The sequence below is a fragment of the Peromyscus californicus genome, unplaced genomic scaffold, assembly GCF_007827085.1.
Source record: "Peromyscus californicus insignis strain IS unplaced genomic scaffold, ASM782708v3 Scaffold_4__1_contigs__length_199733344, whole genome shotgun sequence".
NCBI classification, from domain to species: Eukaryota; Metazoa; Chordata; class Mammalia; order Rodentia; family Cricetidae; genus Peromyscus; species Peromyscus californicus.
In genome coordinates this window covers 178,410,321-178,420,540 of record NW_026294562.1, presented here as the reverse complement: position 1 = coordinate 178,420,540, position 10,220 = coordinate 178,410,321, and the positions used below count along the sequence as shown (strand labels likewise).

The window sequence follows — 10,220 nt, the reverse complement described above, 5'->3', positions numbered from 1 at the left end:
CATGTGGTCCTCTCCTTCCTGCCCAAGGCTACTGACTGTATGTCCAGTGTATGCTGAAAGCACACTCACTCCTGGAAAGTGACACCTCATAGGAAGAATAGACACAGCTTCATCGATGATCGTTCTAAGAAGCTCTGCCAATACCCTGGACTAAACCTCATGAAAGGGGGACTTCCATGTCAGGATTGCCTACTTTCACTAGCACACACCTCAGCCTCCATGGCTACTGTTGGTCTCCTGGCATCCTCTCCGACCAATCCCATCTGTTAGCTCAGAATCCGACCTTCGCATTGGCTGCTGCCCCGTTTATGACATCATTCTCCCTCCAACCCAACCTACCAACCCTGGTAGGTTCTTGGGGTTGCCATGGCGATGCCTGTAAACAAATTTGGATCATCACAGGTCCCCTGTGACCAGTGACCAGTAAGTGCTGTCTGATACCGGACACACTTGCGACTCAGGTCAGCTGATCAGACAAGGACAACCAATTCTCTTGCTCCATTGTACTCTGGACTGCTGATACTCTCCCTCTGACCATGGCAGGTAAGGAAAGAAATTTTAAAATATTAAAAAAATAAGAGATCACTTCTCCCTTATTTTTACTTAACTTTTAAATTTTTGTGTAATGGGTATATTATTGATGCTGATAGAGATATCTGGTATTGAATGTCACATTTAGATTTGGTTCTTACTGGGGTTAGAAAATATGGATATTAAAAAAGGACAAATTGCAGATATGACCCTGGAGGTACACAAAGGCAGTTAGGAACTGAATGTTACAGACAACCACAGATGAAATAAAAAGAAACTAGACATTGTCACATATCAACCCATTGTTATGCAGCCACACTGTTGAGATTAGTCTAGGTAATGGATTCCTATCACATGTAGAAAACAATATCCAGCTCTAGTCCCTGGCTCTTATACTCTATCCAGCCCATCTTCCACAGCATTCCCCACATCTTTTGGTTGTTTTGGATGTTAACAACATGGGCGGGGTACTCCACAGTCAGTTGTTCCCTGGACAAGAACTGACACACCAGGGTGTGCAGGAATTTTCACAAGAATTCCCTACTAGGAGAGTTACAAGAAATTAACAATTACTGTGGAAGTGTTCATTGAAGAATCAATTGAACCAACTTTTAATTAAGAAGTGTTCATTGAAGAATCCATTGAACCAAATTTAATGAAGAAACAATCTTATTCAGAGATGAACCCTTTACTACATTAGAAATCCCAAAATGTCACTTGAAACATAGGGACTCAACAAGAAATGTTATCAGCAGGTTGTATTCATGCAGTCATATAGGATGTGTACTGAATTTATACAAAAATAAGAAGGAATGGCTTACATAAAAAGTAGTGGGGAGCTAGATGATGAAGGGATTCTTCGTTAAATACAGTTCTTATCTATGAAAATCCTGATACATCATTTCATTAAGAAAGCTCAGAGTAGAGCCAAGCCTGGTGGACATGGAAAGAACCTATAATGCCAGCACTTTGATGCAGAGGTAATCCAGTCTGTGTGATTTCAAGGCCAGACTGATCTAGGTACAGAGACGCTCTCCTCTCTCTCTCTCTCTCTCTCTCTCTCTCTCTCTCTCTCTCTCTCTCTCTCTCTCTCTCTGCATAGAGGAAGATGTGCACAGAACAGGACAAAGGCACAGGCATGAGAAGCTGTCTAAGGTTCTCCTACTTCAAACACTTCTGTTCTGAGACACAGGTGTGAGAACAAGACAAAGCAGGGCAAAGAAGGGTGTTGTCTAGTCAGAGCAAGGGTCAATGTGGATCAACTAGGAAGTGCATGCCCACACAGGAAGAACAGGCAGCTCATCAAATGAGTGTCATCCTATCCATTACCAGGAATCATTCTGAAACATTTGTTTGGGATATGTGAGGGAAAATAGGTCTCAGACTCTCCCAGACAGGACAAACTGCAGATAACTAAGCTCCTCATGGGAAGCCACACCGATTCCATCTCACTGTTCTTCCCACTTTCCTCTTCCTTCCTACAGAAAATTTCCAACGTGCACCTTTCTTTGGGACGGAATGTGCCTTGCAGCCTTCTGCACCTGTGCTGAGGAATGCTCCACCCTTAGCAGGAAGTGTGTGCAACTTCTCCATGGTCTCCATCCCAGCTGTGAGTTCAGCATGGCTCCTGCCATCAGACTCCAGCACTTGTTGCCAGCAGCTCATGGACAGTGCCTACCCCTACTTACCAGCTGGCACAACCATGGCGACTGCACTGACTGGCCATGGCCAGAGCTCTGCCTCAGCACTCTCCTATCCAGGTGTTCTCCAGTGGGATCCCACGGGAAGCACTGACAGGAGGGGAGCTACACTCCAGGACTTCACTGTAACTGTCATTGACCAGAATACCACATTCTCCTCCTTGTCTATGACAGCCCAGGGTGATAATATTTTAGATCCCAATTCCTTAGTCCTCTCGTATCCAGTACTACCTGCCAGCCTTGTTCAGGCCACACCACCACAGGTGCCAAATCAAGGATACAGCCTGGCACCTTCCTACCAGGAGGGCAGCCAGGTCTATTACAATGACGGCAACAGCCTGGGTCCTCTGATGCCTGAAGAACTCAGGCAGTGCCTGCAGGCCTGTGGCTCTGTGTCCTACTCTGGGGGTCAGGCCTCTGCCCTGCAACGAGGGATGGTGGTGATGCCAAAGGAGATTCAGCCAATGAATGTCCAAATACCCTTCACCACCTCTGCCATCTACTATCCCACACCTGCCCAAGACATGCCAGACACCAGTCTTCAAGGTGAGTAAAGCCAGGAGGGGAGGAGTGAGATCAGCACTCAAAGCAGACACAGTTCAACCTTTCAGCAGTGGATGCCCTCAGGGAGAAAGGATGGGAGTCCTGAGAGCCTGGCTCACCATCCCCATCTTCAGTCTCTATAATGACTGACAATACAGGGCAATGAGTGGCACCCATCCTCCATTAAGACATGTCCAAGGACACCACCACAGACACACACATCACTGACCTAGCTTATCAGTCCCATGCACCATTACACAGCAATCACCTCCTTCCTAATCTATTCCTCGGGGCTGTAGAGGACACCAAGGCCTTTCTGTTTGGGAATACTTTATTTTCTCTGGGTTCAATTCTGACTCTAGAGCAGTGCAACTCCAAATCTGTCCTAGAGGAAGTATTACTCGCAGATTCCAAGTGCTGGCCCTGCCGTTCTCTTACAAGCATAAGTGCATTGAGAGTCCAGTATACCCGGTGTACCAGTGTACAACTGCTAAGTTGGGCAAAGCTTCTCTCTCTCTCTCTCTCTCTCTCTCTCTCTCTCTCTCTCTCTCTCTCTCTCTCTCTCTCTCTCTCTCTTTACTCTCTCTGTTTCTCTCTGTCTGCAGTGTACAATTGCTAAGTTAGGCAAAGATTTTCTCTCTCTTCTCCCTCTACCACTCACCATGCCCCTCCTTCTCTCTCTCACTCTCACTCTCTCTGTCTCTCTGTCTCTCTCTCCCTCTCCCTCTCCCGCCCCTTTTCTTTTGTTATGGCTATTCAGAGTTGATCCAAGGCTATGCATGGTCACTAGGATATGTTCTAAACTACAAACATAACACAAGCTAAAGATTTCACCTTCTTAAACCAATTTTCACATCATTAATAACAAGACGGTGAAATGTGGAGCTGGAGGAAATCCAGGGTTGTAGAAATTATTGCCTTGCAGGAGTGAGGAACTGAGTTTGGTTACCTGAACCCATTTAGAAAGTCAGGCAACTGGGGGCATTTGAGTAATGCCAAGAGTTGGAAGACAGGGTATGTTCTTGAAAATTGTGGACCAGACAACGTGCCTGATAGCAAACTTCCACAGAAATGAGGGTCACTCTTACAGAGACATGGGAAAGGAAAGGGAGGACCACACCCCAAGGGAATTCTGTCACCTCCCCATGATCACTATGCATGCACACAACACACAAACACCGAGGAAAACACAAACATCTGAGAAAACATGGTATCACATGGTTACCAGAAATAAGACAGTGGTCACAAGTCTCCCAACAGAGGTGCCGGGCCGCCTGTGCTGCTCAAGCAGAGCTCATAAGAATGCCTTCCCCACTGCTGTAGGGGTCTGAGTACTGAGGTGCACTGAAAAGTGGGGAGCGCCTCACTTACCAGGCACTGACTTCTTCCTTGACTCTTTTTCAGTGGTGAAAACGGAGACATCCCTGGGATTGACAGCTTCAGGCCAGACACTCTGTCTGCTGCAGAATCCAGACCTCTGCAGTGCCTGCACCCAGGATGTCCAGAAGACACCACCTGTCCATGGGGACTGGTCATTAACTGCTCCCATGCACAGTTTTTTGGAATACCTGCCCTTGCCTCTTGCTCCGAGCTTGGAACAAACAGAGAATAACGACTTGGATTTGATGACAGCTGATCTATCAACTCCTCTGGATGCCTATGAGGGCATAAAAGAAAACCAAGACCCATCACTTCTCCCTTTAGCACATGCCAACATGCGGCAGGCCCTGGACTACACTGATTCTGGGAGCCTAAAACAGAAGCTTTCTCCTGACAATGCCACCTTGGGAAGCAGCAGCCTTGGTCAGGATGAGCCTGGGGTGCTGCAGAGTGTGATGGACTCCAGCATGGACTTTGCAGACATGACTACACTGGTGGCAGATATTCACCTTCCCCGACTCTTCCACTCAATCACTGAAATGAACCCATTCCAAGATCCCACAGCAACCCAATCCAAAGACACCAGGAGGGATCAGGCCCAGGAAAGCTCCAGCATCATCAGTGTACCTGTGGACCAAGTGAGAAAGAATGTCCAGAAATCCTCTGAGATGCTTGATGTGTCTCCTCAGGCCAGAATCCAGCTCCAGGACTGGGTGAAGGGCGAAGAGGCGGTGGGCAGTGCTGGGACCAGTGAAGGGGCTATTGACAACATGCCTAAACACTTGGAGGGCAAGGCCCAGATTGCCACACCTAGCATGCCCAGCAGAGCTAGGGCTCAGGGGCAAGACAAGACCAAGAGAACCAGAGTAAACAACTCCAAGAAAACAGAGGAGCTCAAGAAGTCAAGGAACAGTGTCAAGGAGGAAGAAAACACCACCAAGCCAAAGAACCAGAGGAAGAGGCAATCTTCTGGAACTCAGGCATGACAGCTTTAAAAAGCCTCGAACTCACCTCGGCATGCACATGCTAGAATCCGTGCAAGTCTTTCACCCACTGGGGAAGAAGAGTGAGAAGAAAACTGGCATCTCCTCCTCCCGGGCTCAGCTAAACCTCAGCAACAGCAAAGATCCCAGGACAGGCCCAGTCACCACATCCCTTCTGGATGTGCCATGTGATGGCCGAGGCCCTGGTAAATCCCCAAGCAATACTCAGAGACCAGAGAGCAATGCTCACAGGGAGTGTCCATCTCCATCCCAGTATGAGCTGCCCCCACCTGGGAAGGTCAAGTTAGTACCTCTGCCTTTCCCAGCCATGGACATGCAACAAGCAAGACCTGTTTCTAGGAAGCCTCTCCCCCTGGCTTCTCGCAGGGCCCCTGCAGTATGCCCTGTGAGGCCTCATTCCCACTCGGCTCAGCCTACCACACTCAAGCCATCTAAACCAGCTCCTGCCAGCACTTCTTTGATGGCCTCTGACAAGCCAGTTCTGCCTATTGCTACCAGTGCCACACGACCTAACATAACCAACCCCATCCAGTCTTGCCCTGGGCCTCAGCCAGCTGTCTGTAGGCCAGAATCCTACAGGGCATCATCTCACCCTTCACTACAGAGGGAGCTTGCATCTGCTGACAAGAACAAGGCCCCATCAAACCCCAAACCTCAAATCCAATATCTACTGCAAGACTTCAGCCACCAACCAATTCCATGGAGGAAAGTCCACATTCCAGGGCCAGTCATCTCACAGCCCATCACAGAAGAGCAGAGACCAGAGAGGGAGGCCATGAAGAGGCAGGCTCAACGGGAGAGAGAGAATGCTGCCAAGTACACCTCTCTGGGAAAACTGCAGCTTTTCCTCCAGAGGGAGAAGGATATGGAAATTTCTCGATATTATGGCTATGCAATGTAAGAGCAGGCCAGGATTTTAGAGCAGAGTGCTTTTCAATGTGGATAAGAAGAGATATAAATACCAATACACATGTGTACAAGGAATTTAACAACTTAAATGAAATGTATAGATACATAGGTCCAAATGTAGTAATACAGATGACTATGTAGATATAGATGGATATACAAAATGTCTATATTCACATATATTTGAGTACTTAGTAAAACTCCCTAAAAAGTCTTAAGTCTGTTATTTCATCTGTGAGTAAGCTGTCTTTCAATATTTATCTTAACTTTGATAATTGAATTTTTACATTTTCCAAGTACAATATCATATTCTATATGAAATAAAACTCACAAAATACTTTTTAAGTATTAAATCAATTAAATGCTCTGGTTTTTCATTCACAGGACATGGTATGCCTTGAAGCACATACTGAGTATTGAGCACACTTCCTCTTTGACCACAGTCTGACCATTTCTCACCTCTCCCCACAGCACTTAGACATCATTTTTCTGCTACAGAGCTATGCCTCTAATTTCATGAAACACATACATAGGATTTCATTTATGTAAATATAATCTAGGAACCACATATGAAAGAAAACATGGACAGTTTACTGAGCCTGGTTAATTTACATGATAATCTCCACAGATTTTTTTCCTTCACAAAGCATAATTTCATTCTTTTTATGAATTAATAATTTCCCAACGTGTTAATACATCACATTTTCTTTATACTTTTCTCTGTTGTTGACACTCAGGCTATTTCCCTAATGTTGCTGCTGTGGACTGTTGCAAAGGCTATTTTTGGTGTCAACCTGAATACATGTGGAATTAGTTGACTGGGTACACCTGTGAGGGATTTTTCTCATTAAAAAAATTATTAAATCACTTGACGTAGAAATATCCAACTTTAATCCAGATCTTTTGAGATGGGAAGATCTGCCTTTAGTTTGGGCCACACCTTCTGGTGGCAGCCTATATGAAGGACATGGAAGAAGGAAGCTCTTTGCTCTTTGCTTGCTTGCCCTTGCTTTTGCTAGCATGTCCTTCCTTCACTGGCATTAGATCTTACTTCTTCTTTGGGATTCCAGAGTATGCTGAAGACCAGCTGAGATACCCAGCTTCATAGACTGCACCACTACTCCACCCTTGGACTTTCAGTTGGTAGATATTCATTGTTGGACTAAGTAGACCATAGCCTGTAAGCCACTCTAATAAATCCCCTTTCTATATATAGAGAGATGGATAGATTGAATGAGTCTATCATTCTACAGAACCCTGACTAGTATAATTCTGCTGTAATCAATATTGATGTGCAGATATGTCCCGAATATAATGAGTTGAAATCCTTCTTGTAAATACCCAGAAATAGTATAACTGGGTCATGTGGAAGATTCGTTTTTTTTTAAGAACCTCCATTGTGATTCTATTGTGTGGTGATTCTAGAAAAGAGCACACATGGACACTCTTATGTCTGAATAGAAAGTCTGTATTTCTGTCCAGCAGCTGCATGGGAAACCTGCACAAATCATGCAGCCCTGAGCCTCACTGCCTCTGGTCTTTCAAGCACAAAAACTATATCCTGTGTTGACATGCTTTAGTGAGCAAGAACAGTTAGCAAGAAGCAGAACTATAGAAGCCAAAAAAAAGGCAAGGCTAGTACATTTATGGGCTTTCCTGGATCCTGGAGCTATTGACTTTGTCTTTTATGTATTAGGTCTTTGTTCCCATTTCTGCAGGTGTTGGGGCCTACATGCTGGGTTCTGAGGTCAGAATGATGCCTCCAACATAGTGTCCATTGTGCTGATGTCTGGGGGCCTGTTACAACCCCTGTACCTGATGTAATAGCTTATATCCTCACCAGTGACATATGTTTTTCTTCAGTTTGTGTTCTTGACACCGTTTGTCATTTCTTGACTTAATTAGTGTCATTCTAATTCAAGTGAAATTAATCTCAATGTAATCTTAATTTAGACTTCTCTGACAATGAACATTTGAGTGTGTGTGTGTGTGTGTGTGTGTGTGTGTGTGTGTGTGTGTGTGTGTGTGTGTGTGTTGGCAGGTGAATTCCATCTTTTGTGAACTATCTTTTAATTCATGAGTTATTAACTAGGATGTTTTCTGTTAACTTTTTAGTTCTTTGCACTCCAGATAGTAATCCTCTATCAGATGTAAAGACCTAAAGACTTTCTTCCATTCTATGGGCTGCTTCCTCACTGTTTCTCTCGCTTGGCAGAAGCTTTTTGAGTTTATGAGGTTCCACTTGTCAATAGTAGGCATCACCTCCTGAATGGCAGAGGTTATTATCAGTCATTGTTTGGTTCTGTATTAAAAGTGTTTACTTTTTCCTCTAACAGTTTCAAGCATTGCATTAAATTCTTAGGAGCATTTGGACTTGAGTGTAATACAGATAGGAATCTAGTTTTATTCTCCTACAAGTGAGCATACACTTTTCCTAGCAAAAACTGTGATTCTGTTTTTTCTGCAAAGCCTATGCTTGGTATTTTTGTCAAAAAACAGTTCTCAGTAGCTGTGTGGGTTTATATCTCAGTCCTCTATATACCATTAATGGATGTGTCTGTTTTTGTGCCAGTGCTATGCTGATTTTGTTACTGTTGCTCTGTAATATCACTTTAAGTCAGGACTGGCGATATCACCAGCATTAATGTTCTTGCCCAGTATTAATTAAGTTATCTGGGGGACTTTGCGGATCCATACATGACTGTTCAGAGTTTTTTCCTACACCTGGGAAGGCTGGTATTTGGATTTTGGTAGAGATTACTGTTCAACTTACAGACTGACTTGATAGCCATTTTCACAATATTAATTCTTGCCATCATAAGTATGGCACAGTTTTTAGCCTTCTAGTATCTTCTATGTTGTTAGTTTAGTGACAATGAATGACTTTTGCCACTTTCTATAATGGAAAGGTTTTCTTTCTACTTCAGTTACGGCAGAGTCTTGCTAGCTACAGTTCAATATGTCACAAGCTGTCTTTCAGAGTATGAAATAGTATTCAATATCACATTTGTTTCATATAGTTAGTATTTTGAATATATGGTTACCTGGGGAGACCTTTCATTGCATTTATCTCTTTGATATTCATAGTAATAAACACCTCCTGTGCATAAACTGGAATATCTTCCCCAAGATTTGAGACAGTTTGTTATGAGTTTATTGAAAATGCATTTAGAACAGAATTCTCACCTCTTTTCCATGCTCATGATTTATAGAGTTGGGGTCTTAGTATGGTTTCTATTGGTGTGATAAAGACCATGACTGGCTAGTTTTATGTCAACTTGACACAAGCTAAAGACATCTGAGATGAGGGAATCTCAATTAAGAAAATGCCTCCACGTTTAGTTATTCAAACATCCTTCCTTTTGGCATATTGTCAATGAATGTGCTGGATTCATTTATGTCTTCAAAATATTAAAAATCAATTAAAACATTGATTCCAAGAAAGCAAAAGAAAGAAAACGCCTCCATAAGATCAGGCTGTAGGCAAGCTGTAGGGCATGTTCTTCACTCGTGATGGATGGAGGAGTGCCCAGTCCACTGTGGATAGGGCTATGCCTGGGCTGGTGGTCCTGCAATTTACTAGAGAGCAGACTGAGCAGCAATATGTGAGGAGCAAGCCAGTAAGTAGCACTCCTCTGCAGCCTCCGTTTCAGCTCCTGCTTCCAAGTTCCTTCCCTGATTCCTTCAATGATGGACTATGATGTGGAAGTGTGAGCCAAATAATCCCTTTCCACTCTGACCTGCTTTTAGTCATGGTTCAGCATCACAATCATAACCATAACTAAGAAAGAAACGGGTACCAAGATCATGCGGGTATTGCTGTGACAGATATGACCTTGTTGGTTTGGGAAGGAATGTAGAATGACTCTGGAACTCTGGGCTAGAAAAGCCTTTAAATATTGAGGGCTCAGTTGGCTGTTCTATGGGAACTTGGAAAATAAGAATGTTGAGAGCAGTACAAACAATGGAGTCCTGGCTTGTGAAGTTTCAGAGGGAAATAAAGACTTTTCCAGCTCCTTTGTATGAAGAATCTGTGATGTCTGGTCAGCTGGAACTGAAGAATCAGCTATGATTAACAAGAGACCAGAACCACTAATGTAAAACTTTTGCTTTACTGGAACAATTGATGCTGGAGCTGAGAAATTATCAGTTATTG

General features: G+C 44.1%; 1 pseudogene; it reads left to right on the top strand.

Annotated features, from left to right (window-relative positions):
• The first annotated feature begins 536 nt into the window (after positions 1–536).
• LOC128124126 (uncharacterized protein C2orf78 homolog) lies at positions 537–6,263 on the top strand (annotated as a pseudogene).
• Positions 6,264–10,220: the final 3,957 nt, after the last annotated feature.